Source organism: Rattus norvegicus, chromosome 7 (genome assembly GCF_036323735.1).
Source record: "Rattus norvegicus strain BN/NHsdMcwi chromosome 7, GRCr8, whole genome shotgun sequence".
NCBI classification, from domain to species: Eukaryota; Metazoa; Chordata; class Mammalia; order Rodentia; family Muridae; genus Rattus; species Rattus norvegicus.
The window spans coordinates 2,945,060-2,967,677 of NC_086025.1; the positions used below are offsets into that span (position 1 = coordinate 2,945,060).

Below are 22,618 nucleotides of genomic sequence, written 5' to 3' on the forward strand. Positions count from 1 at the left end.
TTGTAAAGGAGAACTAACAATAATTCGTGGAAAAATTACCGGATGCATTTTGAAAAATTGACAAATCTTACTATCAGAATAATGGTTATCAAATCGACTAACAATTGTGCACATTAAAATAGCCCAATCTGTAAGTCCCTGGGCTAAATGTTGTAGCTGTTCTTTGGTATAGGGAGTAATAATAAGATCTGGTTCTTTACCAAAAGTCTGTAAGCTAATTCTTTGAGCCTTAAACAGTAATTGAGCAAGGGCCTGAGGATAAGCCATCACTATTTTCGCAGGTGAAGCTTGTAAATAAACCCACGTTAAGGGTCCATCTTGAAAAAAAAGTCCCGTAGGGGAATAGGCAGATACAAAAATCAAAAATAAAAGAGACGTAGAATAATCAATATAATTAAGGTGAGCCTCTTCCAAAGCCCGTTGTACTAAATTTAAACATTCACGAGCTTCTGGAGTTAATTGTCTAGGTGAATTTGGAGAGGGATCACCTTTTAAAATATCAAACTGAAAGACCCCAGCTTAGCAGCAGTAATGCCATTTTGCAAGGCTGTACTTAAGATGACTGGTTCAGGGAAAGGTCAGAACACTGAGTACACAGCGGCTGCCACGCAGGATGTGTGTGGTTGAGAGCCTGGAGACAGGATGATTGCGGTTGAGTGCCTGACAATGAGAAAGAGGAATGTGGAAAGCCCCGGGAGAGGTCCCACACCCTGGTGGGGGGCTGAGTCAGCCGTTATGTTCCAGGAAGGCAGCTAGGGAACTTGCTCCCGGGCTGAACCCTCACCACATTAGAATCCACCAATTATATCCCTGTAACCATGCATCTGTTTCTGTATGCTTGCTTCTGCTCCCCAGAACCCTATAAAAAGCCCATCCTTGGTTCCACTGGGCACGCCAGTCCCCCGAGTTGACTGAAGCGCCCACAGGTGCCTGTGTATCCTGACAATAAACCAAATCCTCTTGCTGATTGCATCCTGTGGTCTTGGTCTGGTCATTGGGTTGGAGGGTCTCCTTCCCAAGGGAAAGTTCTCACTGAGAACTTTTCAAAACAATGGCTTCAACTGCCCTATGGTTAATTTTAACATCAGTCAGAGCCAATTTACATCCCCTAATAATTTTTGAAAGTCATTTAAGGTCCTCAATGTATCCAATCTAATTTTACATTTTTGTGGGCAAATTCCTTTTCATAATAATTCATGTCTTAAATATTGATATGGGAAATCCTTTTGGACCTTTTCAGGGACAATCACTAACCCTGTAGCAGCCAAATTTTCTTGTAAGTCAGCATATGCTATCAGCAACTCCTTTTCATCTGGAGCCGCTATCTCTCACAGTCTTTAGGATCTAGTAGAATAGTAAAGAAACAATCCTTTAAATCAATAACTATCATATGCCAATTTTTAGGTATAGCTACAGGAGTAGGGAGACCAGGCTGAGTAGGTCCCATAGGTATCATAATTTTATTGATTTCCCTTAAATCTTGTAATAATCTCCACTTCCCAGACTTTTTCTTAATCACAAAAATAGTTGTATTCCAAGGGGAAGTGGAAGGAAGAATATGACCAGCTTCTAATTGTTCCTGTGCTAATTGATGAGCTGCCTCCAATTTTTCCTTGGATAAGGGCCACTGTGGAATCCACACCAGATCATTAGACTTCCAGGTAATGGGCAAAGGTTTAACATTCAGAGGCTTATTAACAGTGACCCTTAGGATAAATTTCCCAAGCCTGCTTTATTGCTTACACTACAAGGTTTGCCTTGTAAATTTCTGCCCAATCCTCCCCGAGATGAGGCCTTGTTTCCTCAACACATTTCATACAGGGTGAGTTGTCAGCACAGCCCCCATATCATTGAGCTCATCTCATCCCCACTAATTGGTAGTTATTTGCTCTAAAACAAAAGGCTGAAACCATCCCTCATGTCCTTCCTCATCTCTCCATTTAAGAATCTTGCTACTTTTTACAGGGGCTGTGGCTGCCCCCATTCCTTGTAGGGTGGAGTAAGATATGCAATCGGCCAGGCCTTTGGCCAGAAGGCTTTAGTTATTACAGTTGTATCAGCTCCCGTATCTAGGAACCCACGAGGGGGCTTTCCTTCAACCCATAGAGTGAGTGTGGGATGCTTCTCTAAGGAGGACACCCAAAATGCTCCACTAAGCCATCTCTCCAGCCCCTCACAAGCTTCATTTACCTAAACATAGAAATCCCTGAGCTGGCAGATCGAGGCTGGGAGTTGAGAGTGAGCAAATGGAGTCTTCCTCTTTCCCTGAGGGTGTGCTATCAACTCCATTACCATTTCCAAAGAGCTAGGTATGAGTCTAAAGTTTAATTTAGTTGCCTGAGCCAGAGCTCAGAAAGGACATCGAGTTGTCAGACATTCACACTGAAATCATCACTCACTGATTTCATGTAGAAATGAAAAAATTGTCTCTAATAAAGCATTAAGTAATTGTAAAATTTGAGGATTAGTAGTATCTTAAAAAAAGGAAAACTTTTTAATCAATTGTAAACCACAAGCCACGCATTGGCTATCAGTATATGAATTGAAAGCTTGATTTTGTAACATTTAAAAAACAGCGGCTACAGCACATAATTCAATAATCAGATCTGAACAAGGGGAAACTGTAGAGAATAAACAAGTGGTCCAATCATATATGTAGCATTTTCATTAGATGAGCCACCTATAAATACAGTAAGCACATTTTCTATGGGTTGCATGCACAAATGTACAGGAAATACAAAAGCATGCAGAGTAAAATTATCAATTCTGCCTGAAAAATTTGTATATGTAATAGGCCAAATATCAGTATTTAGTAATAACCAATTTAATTGCTGTTTGGAATAAGGTATGTTTCACCAGGTTTCTTTTTAAAATACTTCAATGACTCTAGCCTACAATTCTGTATTAACACAACTAAAACTTTATCTCCAGTGAGGATGACAAACAAAGGCTTAAGTCCTCTGGTAAGGTGAGGTACTTACCCAATTAACATATAAAAATGAGTACTGAATCTTTTCTAGAGCAACAGCTACTCCCCAAATATTAAAGCTCATTTTGAGAGCAAAGGTTTGTAGTAAAAATTTCCATATACAATGAAAGATTCAAAGTTCTAACTTCTTATATTGAAGAAGCAACAAAATTACACAATATAAGGCTATTAGCCATTCTTTTGCAAAATTTTTAATGATATCACTTCATGGGCTCTCTAAAATTATAAGCAAGCTCATGAAATGAAAACTCCTCACAATCGTCAGGATGTAAAGAAACTGCATAAAAACAATCCTCTAAATCTATCTTGAAATGGCAGTCGGAGTAAGCAAACAGGCTGCAATGCTCTCACAAGTTCCAAAACCTCATCAATCCTTCATAAATCCTGTAACAATCTCTACCTGTTTGATTTTTTCTTAATTACAAATAAGTTTGAGTTAGTCAATGTAACACTGGCAATCCTTAATCACAATCCTTATGTTCTCCTTGTAACACCAGAGCACAACCACAAAGTCACCTGAGTTCTGAGTATGTGACCAGGCAGCTGTCCTTGGGGCAGTTGAATTAGCATTAAAATACAGATAACTTCAGGGCAAACCACAACTTTGGAAAGCAAAACTCAACCTCCAGCAAACAATCTAGTCTCCAAAATCCAGTCTCCAAAACATCAAGTCTGTCCTTCATGCTACAAAGTTTGACTGCCAATTCCTACATATGACTCATGATGATACGGTCTCTAATACCTCAACAAAGAGACATTGCCTTAAAATCTTTTAGAAGCCTGGTTTCTAGGATAAACCTGTTTCCCTAGGTTGGCTCTTGCCGCATGTTGTCTAGAATGACTCCACCCAAATTACCAGTTTTATGCCAACTTTCTGTTACCAATGTTACATTTTTTAAACCATATCCAATAACTTAAAAGCCAATAGTCCATAACCAAGGTATGTAGAGCATATTCATACATTTAAAACCAATCAGAAACAAAATTGAAGTAACTGCACATATCTTTAATATTTAGACCATGTACCATTTTTACTTTTTCTATCTGTAATGTTAAGAGAAGCATCTTGTCATCTGCTAAGTCTAATAATAAGTCAGTGATTTTTCTAAGAGAAGCAGCCATCAGCTCCCATACCATAGAAGCTGAGGAACTGCTGGGGCCTTTAAGATCAGCTCGTCCAGACGCTCAGCCCCCGGGCAGCTTCTCCAGCTGACCTAGATTCCTAGCTACAGGTACAGGGCTCTAAAGGCTGATTGAAACTGCTTTTTATTCATTGTTCCCTTCTTGAAACGAGTTAAAACAGAGTCAAGGTGTGAACGACTGGAAGATAAAGTTTTTACCATTTTTTCTTTTGAACATGAAACATAAAACATTTAAACAACAAGAAACAAAAACATCAGACATAAACTGACAGACATGGACAGCTTGGTGCACCAAGGACAGACAATACACATAGAGGGACAAAATTAGATGGTGTTCCACCGAAGGGACCCACATATCCTACCTATGGAACCCAGAACCAGAAATAAGCATTTCTCCAATAGGAGCCAACAGAGAGGCAGGATGTCTCCTGCCTCCCCTCTGTTCCTAGGAGAGCTATGAAAAAGTTCCAAAGCATCTGCAGAGAGTCCGGGAGGACTGTTTCTCTTAAACCCATACATTCTCTCTCATTTCTAGGGTGTAAACTATCTCTAGTCAGGGTCCAAAGACTAAAACATAACTCTAAAAGAACACATATGCAAAAATACTTTACCATTACCTTGTCCCTTTTTTATTACAAGTTTTACTCATGCTAGCCCAAATCATCGAGGCCTTTTCTAGCTCATCTTACCCCAAATACGTCCCTGCTTCTGAAAGGAAAATTATACAGATTTAAGGTTTAAAAATATGAAGTTAAAAGAGTAAGTTTCAAAATTCACAGACTCAGGCCTAAACATTGTGAAAAGCAAGTCCAGGCAGCCCCGCCCTGCCGCTAGGACTAACAGACCATAAAGATAAAGAAAAGGAATGCAGGAACCAGCCCGAGTTATCAGGACTGACCCAAACCATCCGGCAGAAAGGCACCTCCCCCAGCTTACTCAGAGTCACACCTTAACCAGCTGTCTTTCAAACCCTGATACGCCCCTAACTTCTAAAATCCTGTACGCTCCAGTCAATACATACTCTGCTGCTGTGCTGTAATCTCACTGCTATGTATAAATGAGCCAATCACTTATAGCTGCGCCAGAAATTAGCCAATTGTGTGTAACCATGCCAAACCCCCTAGCCTTTCCTATATAAAGCCCTAACTTTTGAGCTTCGGGGTTGACACCTCTGTCTCCTGCACAGGATACGTGTCGACCCGGAGATCCCCGTAATAGATCTCCATAATAAAACTCGCCTTTGCTTATTGCATCCAAAATGGTCTCTCTGTGTCTGGGGTCCACGATTTCCCGAGACTTCAGTAAGGGTCTCTCTTCTGGGATCTTTCATTTGGGGGCTCATCCAGGATCGGTGTTTCCTGGGGCGCGCCATCCTGAGACTCGAGCTAGGATCTTTCACTTCTGCACCGGCTTCCCGGGACATCCAGTCAGGATACCTTTTCTTTCCTAATCTCGGATCACTGGATTCAAATCTCGGTGGGACCTCCATTTGTCGGTGCCCCATGCCCATACTGACACGGTACCGAGAATCAGGCGAAAGTCTTCGGGATTAAAGAAACACACACACACAGGTTATTTGTGTCAAGCCAGAAGAGGAAGAGAGAGACTCCTGTAGCTTTATTCACCACTTATATACCCAAGTTCCCCAGGTAGAAAATATCTGGGAAGCACAGTGGGAAACCCTGGCTCATGACTTCCTGGCTCATGACTTCAGTAACAAAAGACCGACTACGTGACCTCAATTAATTAGGGAGAAATCCAAGAAGACCAGCCTAAATCTCAAGGACAAAGGCTGAGAAAGCAAAAGGCAGGAGCGAATTGACCACTGCCCAGGTGTGGCCCAAGTGTGTCGGTTCCACATGCATCAGCTGGTCTCAGCAGGGGTCAAACCTAGGAGGCTCTGACATATTTCATGTAAAATATTCTTTCTAAATTATAAAGCAAAGATAAATGGGAGACATGTAATGAGTTTCAAAGTTTAGAAGCATTGTTATTCTTTTGGAACTGGGATATTTCACTCAGGATGATGTTTCTTAGTTCCATGCATTTCCCTAAGAATTTCATGAAGTCATTGTTTATTTTTGTTTCTTTTTATTAGACTTTTTTAATTTACATTTCAAATGTTATTCCCTTTCCCAGTTTCCCAGACATTAGCCCCCTATCCCATCTCCCACCCCTTCTTCTATGAGTGTTCCCCTCTGCATCCCCCTCCCCCTTCCCACCCTCCCATCATTCCCCAACACTGGGGGGCCCAACCTTGGCAGGACCAAGGACTTCTCCTTCTACTGTTGCCAAGGCCATACTCTGCTACATACGAAGTTGGAAACATGGGTCAGTCCATGCGTAGTCTTTGGGTATTGGTTTATTCCCTGGGAGCTCTGATTAACTGTATAGTACTCTATTGTGTAAATGTTCCACATCATTTTCTGTATCCATTACTCTGTTGAGGGACATCTGGGTTCTTTCCAGCTTCTGGCTATTATAAATAAGGTTGCTATGAACAAAGTGGAGCATGTGTCACTGTTATATTTTGGGGCATCTTTTGGGTATATGCTCAAGAGTGGTATAGCTTGTTCCTCAGGTAGTACTATGTAAAAGTTTCTGAGGAACCAGTATACTGATTTCCAGAATGATTTAACCAGTTTGAAATTCTACCAGTAATGGAGGAATGTTCCTCTTTCTCCACATCCTTGTTAGCATCTGCTGTCCCCTGCATTTTTGGCCTTAGCCATCCTGACTGGTGTGAGGTAGGATTGCAGGGTTGTTTTTTGACTTGCATTTCCCTGATGACTAAGGATGTTAAACATTTCTGTAGGTGCTTCTTGGCCTTTTGTTATTCTTCAGTTGAGAATTATTTCTTTAACTCTGTACCCCATTTTAGGTGATAGTTAATCCTTTTTTTTAATTTATCATCCCACTCATTTACATCTCAAATAATACCCCTCTTCCTGGTTACCCCCTCCACTAAATCCCCATCCCATGATATCCTACTTTGAAGTTACCCCTCCACCAGCAATTTAAAATATGGTTATTTGATTCTCTGGGGTCTAACTTACTAAGTTCTCTGTATATATCAAATATTAGCCCTCTATTGGGTGTAAGATTGGTAATGATCTTTTACCATGGCTCCACTCACATATGTAGCAGATGCATTGTCTGGCATTGATAGGAGAGGTCCTTTGTCCTATGAAGGTTCAGTTCCACAGTGTAGGGGAATAACAGGACATTGAGGTGGGATTGAGTGGGTTGGAGGGGGAGAATCCTCATAGAAGCAGGGGGAAGGGGATAGGGAGTTGGAAAATCTGGGAAACAGGATGGCATTTGAAATGTCAGTACATAAAATATCCAATAAAAAAGAATATTATCAATTTGATTGTGATGATGGTGGATGTATACATATATCAAAACAGCAAATGATGCACCTTTAATGCAGTTTCTTGCATGTCAATTATGTATCACAATATCTCACATCATATTTAAAATTAAAAGAAAGAAGTATTTTAAAATGAGTGAGAGTCTACAGGGAATTGTATGACTTAATATATACAAGAAGGCTGTCTTTATAGACAGATGGAAACAAATATCCTGGTATAACAGAAAGCAAATCAAGAGAAGCATTCAAAACATAAGAATAAGTGATAGTAATACATCCTAATATTCATGAATGTTCTTTGAAGCTTCAGAGGTAAGAAGAAACTTCTTTAGACCGTGTAAGTAGCCCTTATATTTTAAAAGTACTAAATAATTTTCTCTTAAATTGTTTTATTTCTTTTTATTTAACGTATTTTTGTATAAAATGAGTTTCATTATAACATTTTCAAATATGTGTATAATGTGCTTTTTTTTTCTTTTTTTTTCTTTTTTTTTTTGGAGCTGGGGACCGAACCCAGGGCCTTGCGCTTGCTAGACAAGTGCCCTACCACTGAGCTAAATTCCCAACCCCATAATGTGCTTTAATCATATTTATTTCTCCAATTACTATCTGTTGTTTCCCTCAACTGATGGTACCTTTTCTCCTTCCAAATGGTTCTGTCTTTATTTTAATCTCTTCCTTATAAAGCTCATAATTCTGTATGCAAAATTATATATTTATCTGAAATTTGCTTATTTTCCTTAACATGATGATCTCCAGTGATATCCATTTTCCGGCAAATAGTGCAATTTTATATTTATGGCTCTATGGATCAGTAAAACTCCATTTTGCGAGTGTGTGTGTGTGTGTGTGTGTGTGTGTGTGTGTTTCTGTGCGTGTGTATATACATATATATATATATATACGTATATATATGTATGTATTTCACATTTTATTTATCCATTCACTTGTTGATGTATATGTCAATTGAATCTATTATGGATAGTGTAACAGTAAACATTTTACAGGTATCTCTTTGAGATATGCTGACCTAATCACTTAGATATAAACCAAAAAGTAATGTTTTACAATTTTGAAGTACAAAATATCATAAAAAATAGAATCAATCTTTTGGGGGAAGTTTTCTATGAAATCATTAAAAGATTTCTCTATTGTGTATTTTATTTACCTGATAATTATGAAGAAAAAGAATGTACTGGATCTTACAAGCTATTTCAGTTTTCCTTTAAGTAACATTCAAATATTAGCATTTCCCATATGTAGTATGCAAAGAAACACAAAATATAATTACAATTTTTTGAAAAAGGTTCGTAATGGTCATGGAATAAAAAGAATAGTTAGATTCATTGGGATAAAAATTTTAAGGAGGAATTGAACATTGAACATTACAGGATGAATGAAAATTTGCTAAGTGGACATGATGGCTAAGATGTGTATGGCTAAGTTTGGAAAAAAATTGCTTTTCAGAAGACACAGATATAAGAAGACTTTGTGGGAACAAAAGACTCTGGAATTAAACTTAGAATATGAGAAAGGTAAACAGAGGATTCGTCTGATTAAGTTACTCTTCCAGAAGAGAATGCCTGTGAGGCAGAAGGGCTGTTAGAATGATCTCCTGAAAACTACTTCTCAAACCCCAGTTCCTTAGTACAGATTAACTTGTCTTCCCTTCAGAGAGATATCTTAAGAAAAGGGGGAATGGTGTGTCTTGTGTCCTCAGACATTCTTCTTATTGAAGCGCTTAGCAGAGCAAGTGTATCACACTAGATAAGTGAAGGTAAATGTAACCAAAAGCTAGTAAATTTCTCCTTGAGTTCTAGGTGTCTATGGTACATCAGTTTCATGACTTCCATGGTTTTTTGACTACTGACATCGCCAAATCAGTCACCTTGCCCAGGATCCAGATAATCTAGAGGATGCTTATTTCCCAAGTCAAAGATTTCATCTATACTGATGCTTCTTTTAAACCCCACTTTGATAGTGAATCTGGGATATGGAATAAGAGGTAAGACACAGGCCACCATGCCTTAATTCTAGAACCTTCTTCCAGAAGGATGTACTTACTTTAGATTTCTTTATGGATCCTGTTAGGTTGAAGTTGAATTTGAATACCCGAATGCAGGGAGCAGGAACAGTGAGTAATTAGAAACACCTCACTTCCCCTTAAGGTTAGGGAACCTGTCTTCTTATGTGTTTTAGGGCCCCTATCACCTCCTACTTATGGAGGATATAGATAATGGGGTTGAGCATGGGTGCGACCACTGTGTAGAAGAGACTAAGAATGTGGTCTGTTGTGACAGAAGATCCTGCTCTGCGTTTGATATATGTGATGCTAGCTGTTCCAAAGAAGAGGAAGACCATAAGCCAGTTGGAGTGGCAGGTAGAAAAAACCTTGCAGTGGCTCTGGCTAGAAGCAGTTGCCAGAATGGCTCCCAGGAGGTAGGCCTAAGAAGTAACTATCAGAGAAAAGGCGATCATGAAAAAGACCACTGTGGCTGTCATCACTGATATTTCTCTCCTGTGTTTCCCAGCCCTTGCTAGCCTCAGTACTGGCAGGATATCACAGAGGAAGTGTGGGATGGTGCAAGGCAGCATGAAGATGAGGGAAGAGGGAGTGGTAGCTGTAATGATGCCCATGGTTCATGAGGATCTTACCATGGCTACACAGGGCTGGTGGTTCATTAGGGTGGAGTAGTGCAGGGACTGACAATGGCTGGATAATGGTCCTAGGTCATGTCTGTGAGCAGGCAGAACTCTGAGATACCCAGGACAATGAAGAAGTACATTTGGGCTGCACAGTTATCAAAGGAGATGTGCCAGTGATGTGAGGAGGTCAAATCAGCCAGGACTCTGGGCACAATGTCTGTGGTGTAGAGAAGCTCACCATGGAGAGGTGGTGCAAGAAGTACTTGGGAGAGTGCAGCACAGGACTTGTTTGGGTAAGAAATATGATCAGCATGTTGCCCAGAAAGGTTATCAGGTAGACTAGAAGTACCAACCAGAACAGTGGCCCCTGAAGGGCTCTGAGGTCAGAGAACCCCAGTAGGAGAAAAGAATGTGTTGTAGTTTGGTTTTCCTAAGTCATTACTCCAGGGCACAAGCTTTGCACAGTTAAGAAAGAGAAATATTTCTGTAATGCAATAAAACACTTTCTGTACAGTCTCTTCTCAAATCCAAAACAACTGGTGGCTTTCATTTTCAAATGAATCAGGAGTCTCAGAAATTGAACACCTCTGAACTAATAATGAGGAAATAGTACGGCTGTGATTTGACCCAGGACTTTGACTGTACAGACGGTGTATCTGCCACTTTCACTTTCTGTCTTATCTCCCTTATAGAGAACTTTAGGTAGAGCAGTTGTGTCCTTTATACTCAACACACTGAAACTGAAATTCAAATGGCAACACCAGGGCCAGGCCCAAGGTAGGATCTAATGATCACCACAATGTGTGTAGAATTAGAATGAGGATGCCACACAATAATGGGAATATTTGTTATATAACAAACAGCATAGACAAGTCATAATTAGGATTTTGGTACCTGTCAGGATTCCTTTCTTGCCTTTTTATCTGGGTCCCTATGATCAACTATACTAGATACATTGCCCCTGAATACTCTCTATGAGTATTTTGTGGAAATTTCAGCAATCCTCCAAACTTCAGTTGAAGTACCATTGCCATATGCATATTCCCTGTACTTAGAAATATTTATCCATGACATTTCAGGATTAAAGGAGAGATGTAGGGGTAAATATTTCTATCAAGAACCCTAACATTTTATGTAAAACAATTTACAAAGGTTTTGTTTGGTGTGTTTGAACAGGAGTGATGACAGGGGGCTCACTATGGGATAAAGCAGTGCCTCCCAGCATTAGTCTCCTCTGCCTATAGGGCAAGTCCTAATTACAGTGTGTTTGGACAACATGTAGTGGCTTATTGAACTTCAAAGTTTTCTTTTACTAGAAAGTCCTGAACTATTTGAAGAACATATTTTTGAAGAAAACCTTTCGTTTTTTTCCAAGATACATGCCACAGATGCAGGGTTTTTTTTTAGTGTTAGTTCCAGTTTGAGACCCAAAAGGACAAATCAGAGAGAGGTTGCTCACATTTCCCAAGTGCCTCATTGATGCAGTGTATTCTGTCTAGGGCTTAGTATTTATCAAATCATGGTAAATCAGAGAAACCTGTTTTTACTGTTTTGAAGATGAGGGAGTGGGATTCTAGACAGCCCTAGTATTGTCCCCAAGCCATTTACCTACTATGTAAGACTGGACTTAAGCTGAAGTCTTTCTAACTTCATAGCTAATAATTTATCAAATATCACAGAGGTTAAGTCAAGTAGGGCAGTACTTGAAACATATCATCTTTTGCAGACATATGCAAGATGAATTAAAGAATTCCATTTATAGAGATGAGAATGCATGAACAGAAAGATTAACTGACTTATTTAAAGTTAGGTAACTTGTTAGGAAAGGATGGAACATTATGCCCCAGTTTCCAGAAGCCCAGGTCCGAAGATTTACCAGTCATTCATTCTCTATGGCCATCTCCTACATGAGTTTAGTCCATCTATTTGCTTTCTTACTTTCTTACTCAGGCAAGAGGTTGTAGTTTCTGCCATTGCTCAAGTACTTAACCTTTGCAGCACCCTTTGTCCTTTCACTATATATTTTGCCTACAACTTAGAATTTGTCATTGCTACATGCTTGAAATTTTATGAGTTCTCGTTTGTCTATACAAAATATGGATATTAATCTAATTGTAATGGTAGAAAAGAAACAAAATCCCTCGAGGTTTAAACCACCCACCTAGGGTCACATAGTGAGCAGTAGAGAAAGAATTGTATATTTCAGTCATGCAGTTTGGGAAAATGAACGAGTACCTTTGAACAGGGATATCCAGCCTCAGTGATCACAGATCCTTCCAGTGCCCACAGCCATACAGATAACCTATAATAGATACTTTGTTTTCCGAATTTTCAAATTTTTTTCAATTAAAATCTTTTTACACACACACACACTGGATTTCATTCCTCCATATAAATTGTTCGCAAGCCCCTGTTCCACAGAACACATGTTACATTCTTGTAACTCTAGTTGCCACATTTTCTTGTTTTCTTCCAATCACTTCAATATTTTCTGTAGACATTTTATCTTGTAATTTATTGATTTTCTCCAATAACATTTAGCAAAATCGATGTATATTTTGTAATTCAAATTGTTCCATTTTGCACATATTATATCTGATACTTATAATATCTTCATATGTATCTCTATTTTTGCTCACATATTTTTTTGTGGGGTAAATTTCCAGAACTTGATGTATTGGTTGAATGTAGATGTTTTGTTTTTGTATAGTGCCATGATATATATTTTAAAAATCTCTGAAAATTTTGCTGAAAACAATCCCAATCTTCCTTCCTAAGAAAGGTGAGGGATCCTGTCTGCCTTCTCATTTGTCATTTTTGCTACACTGTATCATTTCTTCACACCCAATCCTATGACTATAATTTTAAACTCAGTATGTGATCTAAGAGGTAGGTACCAGGTTTTCTTCCAAATCCTTAGCTCCCCCTTCCCTACATCACAGCCTCCTTTGTAATTCTCTTTGACTGTTTATTGTCTTCTAAGCTTGTTGTCTGAAATGGTCTGAGATTCTGGCATTGAAGTCACTTTTCAAAATTTCCTACAAGAGACAAGGTGTGATAAAGAGTTACTATACTCTAAGCCACAGACAAAGGTGAGGATTATTTTTTTAACTTTTTTTATTTTTCTTTGAAGAGAAGGTCTTACCATGAAATCACTATCCTTCTATCTGAGTTTTAAAGTTTTATTTATAATTTTGGTAAACACATAAAACTTACCATGTAGTGTTCATATTTCAGGACTGTTGAGAAGATTTGAATTTCTCTGTAATAAATCTCTAGAATTTTTCATCTTTTAAACTAAAATACTGTAGCTACAAACAGATTTTTTTTTACTTTAAGTTGCCCACTGTACCTGAAAAAAAAATTCCTCACCAACACAGCTAGCCATATAATTTGATCAGCTAATGAAAACAGGTGGAGACACAGTGGTGCCACTGTGACACTAATGTTTCTGGCTGGGAGGATATATGTTAGTCTTGTTGTCTCTGAATGTAGACACTGAGATTCTTAGAGGGTGAGGCTGTTCATCCTGAGTACAAATAAATGGGGTATTCTACAGAATAGTTGGGAATATGGAAATAAGAGGGCCATAGACTTTATGATTCAACAAGGACTGGGAGCACTGAGAGACATTTCTTCATTTGTCTATCAAGTTCACTTTTATGTTTTTGCCAAAAATTTCAATAGGAACTATACCTATAATGCAAATTTGTTTGTATGCATTGCATGTACTCTGTGTGTGTGTGTGTGTGTGTGTGCGCGCGCGCGCGCACGTGCGCTTGCACTCCACATTAGGGGAGATATAGAGCAGCAAAGTAGAATGCAGATCTCTGTAAATACTGAGATGAAACCATTAGGAGGGCTTGAAAGATGTTGGTCATAGAAATATAGAAGCTATGATTACCACCTGAGAGGCCACATGAAAATTCTCAAGCCCACATTCAGTTCATTGTTTCACTCTGCGCAGCACAAATATACACAGCATACAACAATAACTTATCAAATGGCACACCTTCCCAACAATAGTATATGTGATTACCTTATACCTCAAAAGGTTTACATGTCTGATATATATATATATATATATATATATATATATATATATATATATATATATATATATATATATATGTTGTTCTCTCCTATTTTATATGGAATAAATTACAGATTTTATCTGTATATTTTTAAAGTAAAATTTTATCTGGAAGAAATTCCCCATGCTTATATATCCTTTCAGGTTATTCTCCTTGCCAAGCAAGTATGGTGCCATCTGAATCATACATCTACAAAGAAATAGCGACGACTCAAAAAACCTCCCAAGAATTTTTTTCTCCTAATATTCAAGAACAGTTATTGTTCTCCAAACGCAGGGTTCTAAGACTCAAGTAGGCCCTGATCTCCTCTTTGCCTTCTGTTTCTGTTTCTGATACTGTCTAGATTTATTAGACAAAAGCCCAAAGTGTATACCACATTGCATTGGGCCCTTACACAGAATATGTAGAAATGTTCCCCCAGTCAGGGCAAGAGATGCTGGGCACAGGGGAGGCTACCCTTTCTTTCTTCATCTTCAAAATTATTTATTTCTATAATGTCCCCAACTATTTAGATGTTTGTATAATGCCTTCATTCTCGAGAGAACTTGGAGGCTCTGAGATATGGTAGTATCATGGGTGAGGTAATTGTGTCTGTGTCTCGAATGTCAGCTATGTTCTAATGGCTGCCCTTGCTCCGGTCTCTCATGTTTCTTCTCCTGATGTCATGGCTTTCTATTTTGTGTTTATTTGGTCAAAAATGACATGAAGCTTTAAGGTTTCACTGCCACATATGTGGACTCTCCACTGGGATATTTTTTCCTGTAAATAAAATCTCTCTTTGAAATAACCAGGAAGCTCCTCATTGCCTAACTGTGACTTTTAAATCTTCATTTTACTTAATATAGGTACTGCTTGTTGCCTGATTTTTCTTAAGTAATTTCTTCAATGTCTATGATTTCCACACGTAAGTCATTGGTCCTGGATTCTCATTATATATACAAGTGAATATCATACTTTGGATATTTTAGAGGTATCCCAAAGTTACTCAGTCTCCAATGACTTGTATTTACATCCCATGCTTTCTGCTAGGTAGGTGTACAATTTACACCCAATTGCTTAGACAAAATACAACTCATAATTTTAACCAACATCTCTCCTGACATTGAACTACTTATTAGTTTATTTTAGTTCTGCCCCAAAGGTCTTACAATGGACAGTGACAGAGCTCTGTCTGCACATGCCCTTTCTTTTTAATTTTTAAAATATTTTTGATTTATGAAATTATAGTTTAATTACATTTATCCATTCCCTTTCCTACATCCAAGACTTCCTCTATACTCTGCCCCTGCTTCTTCAAGTTGACGTCCTCCTTTTTACTAGTTGTTATTGCATGCATACATGAATTTTGATTACTGAAGTCTCAATTGAAATTTTGCTTATTTAAAAAGGCCTTGATTTCCCACCGTAGGGGGATGCTAGAGGGGTGAGATGAGAGTAGGGGTGTGGATGGAATAACATCTTAGAGGCAAAGGGTAAGGGGGATACAATAGGGGTCTGCAGAGGGGAGACCAGGAAGTGAGACATTTGAAATGTAAATAAATAAAATAACAAATAAAAAGTAAATGAAAACATCTTGAATACACCATGAGTACCTTATTTCATAGTGATATTTTCACACACCTCCAATTAATGATATTTGCTTTTGATTTGGGTGCTTAGTGCAGCTCTTTTACTACAACAAACAGGTTTTTCATTTATAGTGATTATTCTAGGTTTGGAAAGACTAGTATATGGATTGTTTTGGCATAAACTGTAGAATTTTTTATTTAATTCTATTCCAACTCATACCGCACAGCTGCTTTTATATCTTCTGGAGTTTACAAAGCTAAAATTTATATTTTTCAAGCTGGGTCATACCTCAGGTCCCCATATGACATTTCTCTGCCATATTGAACCTCTTGCAGTAATGATGGGAATTAAAAGTGAGGAAGAGGCTTCTCTTGCTTATGCTCTTTCCCTCCACAATTTTAGCTCTGATTTTTCTGGTGAAAGATCTGTCAGAATGTTGGGTGAAAACACATGTTATCGTACATATGATTTTCTAGGCATGTGTAAAGACAGCAGTGACATGGATTTGGATATGGTAATAAGAATAGTGTCTCTCACTCCATTTTAGTCTTTTTCTTTTCTATTTTGATATAAAAGATTTATCTAAGTGCCCCTTTCCCTTTAATACCTCCAAATTTCCCGATATACATTCCTTTTTCTCTTTTAAATTAAGGTCAATTAAAACTGTAAATAAATATATTTCTAAATATAACCTCTTTAGTCTATATATTACTTGTATTATGTTTTCAGGGATGATCACTGGACAATCAGTTGATGTGCTCTTCCCTAGGGAAGACTACTTCTTTCATTCTCAGGACTCCTTATTTGTGCTCTCTCTCTCTCTCTCTCTCTCTCTCTCTCTCTCTCTCTCTCTTCCCCCCTGTGTGTGTATCTGTGTGAACAGTTGAAACCTCATGGTCTTTCCACATCCCTCAGACATGTTTATTATTCTTGTTCAGTTCATGTTTAAGTAGACATTTCATGACACTTTATGTGTTTAGGTTCTGACATTGCTAGGAGTCATAGTTTCACACCAAACTCCCTTATATTCTGGCTCTTAAAATCTTTTGACCTTCTCTTCTATATGTTTCCTTAGTCTAAACAAAAGAAAATTTTGTAGATATATCCACTGGTGCAGGGATCCACAACTATGCAATTTGATTCATTGTAGGTTTTTTTGTAATTGTATCCATCTGTACAAAAAGAAGTTTCATTGATGTGCTGTGAGTACTGCTCTTATCTGTGGGTTTAAGAATAAATGCTTAGCTTATCGTTATAGGTTATATTGGTTTAATAAATCACATTTGCAGGTACTCCTTGAAGATACAAAGTTATACTAGCTCTGAAGAGTTGGCTAATGGATTCCTCTTGTTGAGTCATTTTAAGTCCAAGAGAAGGCTCTTGCTTACCACTAAGGTATGGGTTTCACTACTGTACCCTTAAGCATTTTTTGCTATGCTGATAGTTGTGGTTTGTAGGTATAATAGCTAGATAAGCCTAATGATTGTATCTTGCCTTTGGACTCTTACATGGAATCTTCTGGTACCCTGAAAGCTAGTCTTCATGGAGGAGGCATTCAAGTCAGCTACACCTGAGGGATCCCTAGACCCTGTCTCTGCAGTGCATGGTATCTTCCAAAAAGGTACTTAAATTTTTTATCAAGAGCAAGAACAGGAACTTGGAATTTTTTGCTACCCTTTGGATAATTCTGGGTAACAACTGAAAAGAAGGCTTCTCATATCCCATGTTCCAGTTTTTCTTAGGTGATCTTTGGCTATTGAAGGGAGTATCATCAACTTAGATGAGAAAAGTTCATTAAATTATACAAGTATACTTATTTATATACTGAGTTATGAATGAAAGATTTTTCAGTAGATAAGTAATAATAAATAATTCTGATGTGTTTTCATGATGTCCTTCCTGTTATCTTACCATCCTGTCTCATTCTTCTGTATTTTTTCCCTCGTCCATCCTCGTCCTTAGAAAGAAAAGCCACATTTTAAAATTCCTAGGCCAGATCACTATTAACTTTGTAATTCCCATCTATGTTGCTTCCCAACAACCCCTATTCCGGCAAAAGATCCTACTGGTTTCCACAGATGCTCCAAGTTATATACTCATATCTGGAGACCTGAAGATATGGGCCTCCAATGAAAGAGAAGATGCAACATTTATGTTTCTGAGTTGGGTTTATCTCACTCAGTGCAATCTTATGGATTCTACCCATTTACCACCAATGTTCATAGTTTCATATTTATTTATTCTATTTATTTATTTATTTATTTACCTCTATATTTATTTATTTACTTACTTATTTTACACTCCAGATTTTATTCCACTCCTGGTCCACCCCCAAAGTGTTCCAAATCCCACAACTCCTACCCATACCGCCACTCTCTCTCCATTCCCATCTTCACAAGGATATCCCCACTCTACCCCCACCCCCCGCCAGACTTCAAAACTTCCTGAGGCCTTCAATCTCTTGAGATTATGTGCATCTTCTCTGAATGAACCCTGACCCAGGAGTCATATGCTGTATATTTGTTGGAGGCCTCATCTCAGCTGGTTCATGCTGCATTGTTGGTAATCCAGTATCTAAGAGATCTCAGGGGTCCAGGATAATTGAGACTGCTGGTCCTCCTACACGTTTGCTATCCTCCTTATCTTCCTCCAGCGTTTTCCTAATTCAACCAGAAGGGTTATCAGCTTCTGCTCATTGGTTGGGTACACAAATCTGCATCTTATTCTTTCAGTTGGTTTTTGGGTCTTTTGGAGGGCAGTCATGGTAGGTCCTGTTTTGTAAATGCCCCTTAACTTCAGTAAAGGTATCAGATCTTGAGGCCTCTCTGCTGCTGGATCTTGTTTAACTCGGGCTCTTCTCCATTTCCATCCATGCATTTATTTCATATTGGAAGAAATATGAGTAAGAGCTTTGGCTGTGGGATAGCAACCCCACTCCTCATTGATGCCCTATTTTTCTGCTGAAAGCAGAATTCCAGTAAGTTCCCTCTCTCCACTTTAGGGTCTTTCAAATAGGCTCTCTTACTTTGCATACTGAGAGCAACTCAGTTCCAAGGTGTCTGGTACATTCTAGAGGGTGATCCAAGCCTCCTTTCACCCATGGTCTCAAGTTTCCTTTTGCTGACCCTCAGAGATTGAGGACTTTCCCACCAACACATACTCAATGTCATTGTCTAGATCCATCAATTTGCCTGCAAATCTTAGAATGTCCAAATTCTTAATAGTTGAGTAGTATTCAATTGGTATGGAAGGCAACAGAGTTGGGATGAATGTTTCTGTCTTGGAAACATGCCTTGGGAAATAGATAGGTAAAGAGGTTGCTGCCAGCCTCAGAGAGAGACCTGTGACAGTGATATATGGAACAGAGCAGAACAGGTAAGACCCTTCCCTGATGTGAGGAGCTGTCTGAGGAGCTGTCCTCACAGAGATGTGAGGAGCTGTCCGAGGAGCTGTCCTCACATATGTGAGGAGCTGTCCGAGGAGCTGTCCTCACATATGTGAGGAGCTGTCCTCACAAACTCCATTACAAGATGACACCGGCATCCGGCAGAACACACCTAGTAAAAAGGGCAATACGCAGGCGCCTGGTAACTTCCCTACTCAAAGGGACACGTACGTTTTGGTACGTCATCTGGCATAATTGGCAGCGACCAGTCAGAGAGTGACACGTCCTAGGCGAGGATACTTTCCTATATAAGGGACGGTTATTCCTCACTCGGCGTCTCCGCATTGTAAGCTTATGCTCTCCCTCTCAAGACTCATTAAAGCTTTTCTGCAGTAGGATCCTGTGTGTGCCGCTTCGTTCCTGCTGGCGAGACGTAGCGCGGGACATCTGGTGCCGAAACCCGGGAAAGACCTCGCCATCGTCAGCACCTTCGGAGATCCCTTGGCGACAAGGAGGATTCAGAACTGCAGGTAGATACATTCGGAGAGGCAGCCCTCTCTTGGACTTTGGTCTGGGGTTGTCACCGCCTTCGGAAGGATTTGTTGAGGCTATAGTATTTGTCCTGGGAGCCACCCTACTCTTTATGTTCTGTTTTCACCGTTTTCGCTGTTAAAAGGACGATCACAGCAGCTGAAGGCGCGTCTCAGTCTCTCGTATATAAGTGAGCTTCGCGCAGCTCCCTTTTACCTTCGATTTTGACTGTTGAGGAACAAGGACGAGATAAGGCCGACGTAGATAAGCGGCACCATCCGGGGAGGCGCGTGTAAGACTCCCGTACATAAGAGAGCAGCGTGTCCGTCTCTAGCATTTCACCTCACGCCTTGTCAGATGGACGTAGATAAGCCACCGGCATTCCTGGCCCATCATGGGATCCTCACAGTCTGTGGTCACGGCCTTGGAAACAGTGTTAAAGCAGAGGAACATCAAAATAGGAGGAGGAACACTTAAAAACTTTGTGAAGGAGGTGGAGAGGGTGGCGCCTTGGTTTGCCTGTTCAGGCTCGTTTACGATTGCCTCATGGAACAAACTTGGAAAAGAACTTGACAGAAAATTGGCGGAAGAGGATCTGCGCCTAGGGACCAAAGCTATATGGAAGCTGGTTAAGAATTGTTTAAAGGATGAAACGTGTAAGGCAGCAGTAGTAGAAGGACAGGCCACTCTTGAGGTAGTCCGGGAAAGTCTGTCAGAAACCGAACGTAGTGAGAGGTTGGGCGCGCGCAAGAAAAAAGACGTCCTAAGAAAGAAAAAGTGCCCTCCCGGTAAGTCCGCAGAGAAGGGAGCGTTGAAATTTTCAGATTCCAGCACTTCCTCCTCTACACATAAACCAGGAGGGGGAGCCAGCCTATACCCTGTGAAAGAGCTAGAAGTGCTGAACCTCGACAGTTCTGAAAGCTCTGAAAATAAAACCTTAGACTCAGAGGAGGAGGCCGAGCTAGTGCTGTTAGTATTCTTGAAACCGCCGGTATAATTAAAACCACTAGTAAGGTGGCAGATATTTTCCGAAAAATCCAAATTATCCTAAAGTCTTTCATGACAATTTCCATGTCACCTCAGAAACTTTACGCCGCCGCTTCTCTATAACTAGAAAAGAGGCACGTGATATAGTCACCCAATGCCAACAGTGCTGCCAGTTCCTCCCAGTTCCTCACATTGGGGTCAACCCGAGAGGAATACAGCCATTGCAAATCTGGCAAATGGATGTTACTCATAATTCTACTTTTGGAAAATTACAGTATGTGCATGTATCTATAGACACATGTTCTGGCATTCTACATGCCACCCCACTTACAGGAGAAAAACAACACATGTCATTCAGCACTGCCTTGAAGCATGGAGTGCTTGGGGAAAGCCAAAATGTGTAAAAACTGACAATGGCCCCGCCTACACATCTCAAAAATTCCATCAGTTTTGTGCTCAGATGCAGGTTACCCACCTGACGGGCCTGCCCTACAACCCTCAAGGACAGGGAATCATAGAGCGTGCTCATCGGACGCTCAAATCATATTTAATAAAACAAAGAAGGGGAACTATGATAGAACTCCCCCCAACACCCCAAGTGGCCACTGCTCTGGCCCTTTTTACCTTAAATTTTTTAAATCTTGATGAAGCTAGACAAACAGCGGCTGAGCGACATTGCTCAGAGCCCAAGAGGACAAAAGAATTAGTCAAATGGAAGGATGTATTAACAAATGAATGGAAAGGCCCGGATCCTGTTTTAATAAGATCCAGGGGAGCTGTCTGTGTTTTTCCACAGGACAATGAAAATCCCATATGGATCCCAGGACGACTTACTCAGAGCATCACAGCAAGTGCTCAAGAAGGGACTGGGACTCCTGCACCTCCTCACTCTTCTTCCATGGATGCCAGCAACGGTGCAGGGTGAGCTACAATGGGGAATAATGTCAACCTTTCCACTCCCGATGCCGGTGATGTACCACTAACAGGGATTTAGGGTTGGCCTATTTACCTAAGGATCCACAGGTTGAACAACTAAAAGAAAATAGGACTATTCCCCTTAAGGGCAGCCTTTGGCATATTCAACAAAACATCTTTTGATCTCCCTTGCATTATGTTATGTAATCAATCTTCTGCTTGGTTAAGGGAGGCCACATGGGGAACTGGTGAGGAGGACATTGTGGCTAACGCCACAGTTCTCTATGGTGGTGGCCTTACATTGCGTTAATGGTAGCTGCACTGATCTTACGCCCATGGCGATGCTACTTGGAGGAAAGGGCGAAAAGGGACGGTTGTCATTTTCCTGGACTGGGAATATCAAACCTGCTGCCTCTGTCTGGACAGCTACTCATATAAAATATCGCAGTAGTTACCCGCATGCCTCGCTTTATCCCGATCCCTGTTGATACCTCGGGGACCATGACCTTATTTAGAGGAAAAAGAGATTTTGGTACTTCTGCAATTATTGCTGGCATTATTGCTATGACAGCAGTCGCTGCCTCGGTCACTGCCTCGGCATTGGCCTTGTCAAATTCAGTACAGACAACCCAAACTATCAATGATTTATCGGCCACCATCTCTGTGGCTCGGGACAGACAGGCCTCGGCCAATACTCAGATATAGGGGGGCCTTATGCTTGTCAACCAATGTATAGATCTGGTCCGAGAGCAATTAGACATTCTATGGCAACTGGCCCAGCTTGGCTGTGAGCAAAAACTCCCAGGCCTTTGTGTCACCTCCATATAATATGACAAATTTACCCAAGCTGCTAATCTGTCTAAGAGTCTTTCACAGCATCTGTTACAGAATTGGACCTCGGAGTTTGAACAGACACTTCGGGAGCTGAGAGCAACCATCATTCAAGTAAATTCTACCCGACTGGACCTGTCTTTGACGGAGGGATTG

The 22,618-nt window shown here is 40.0% G+C and overlaps 1 pseudogene; it reads right to left on the reverse strand.

Moving 5' to 3' along the window:
• Positions 9,674-10,568, reverse strand: Or10p23-ps1 (olfactory receptor family 10 subfamily P member 23, pseudogene 1; annotated as a pseudogene).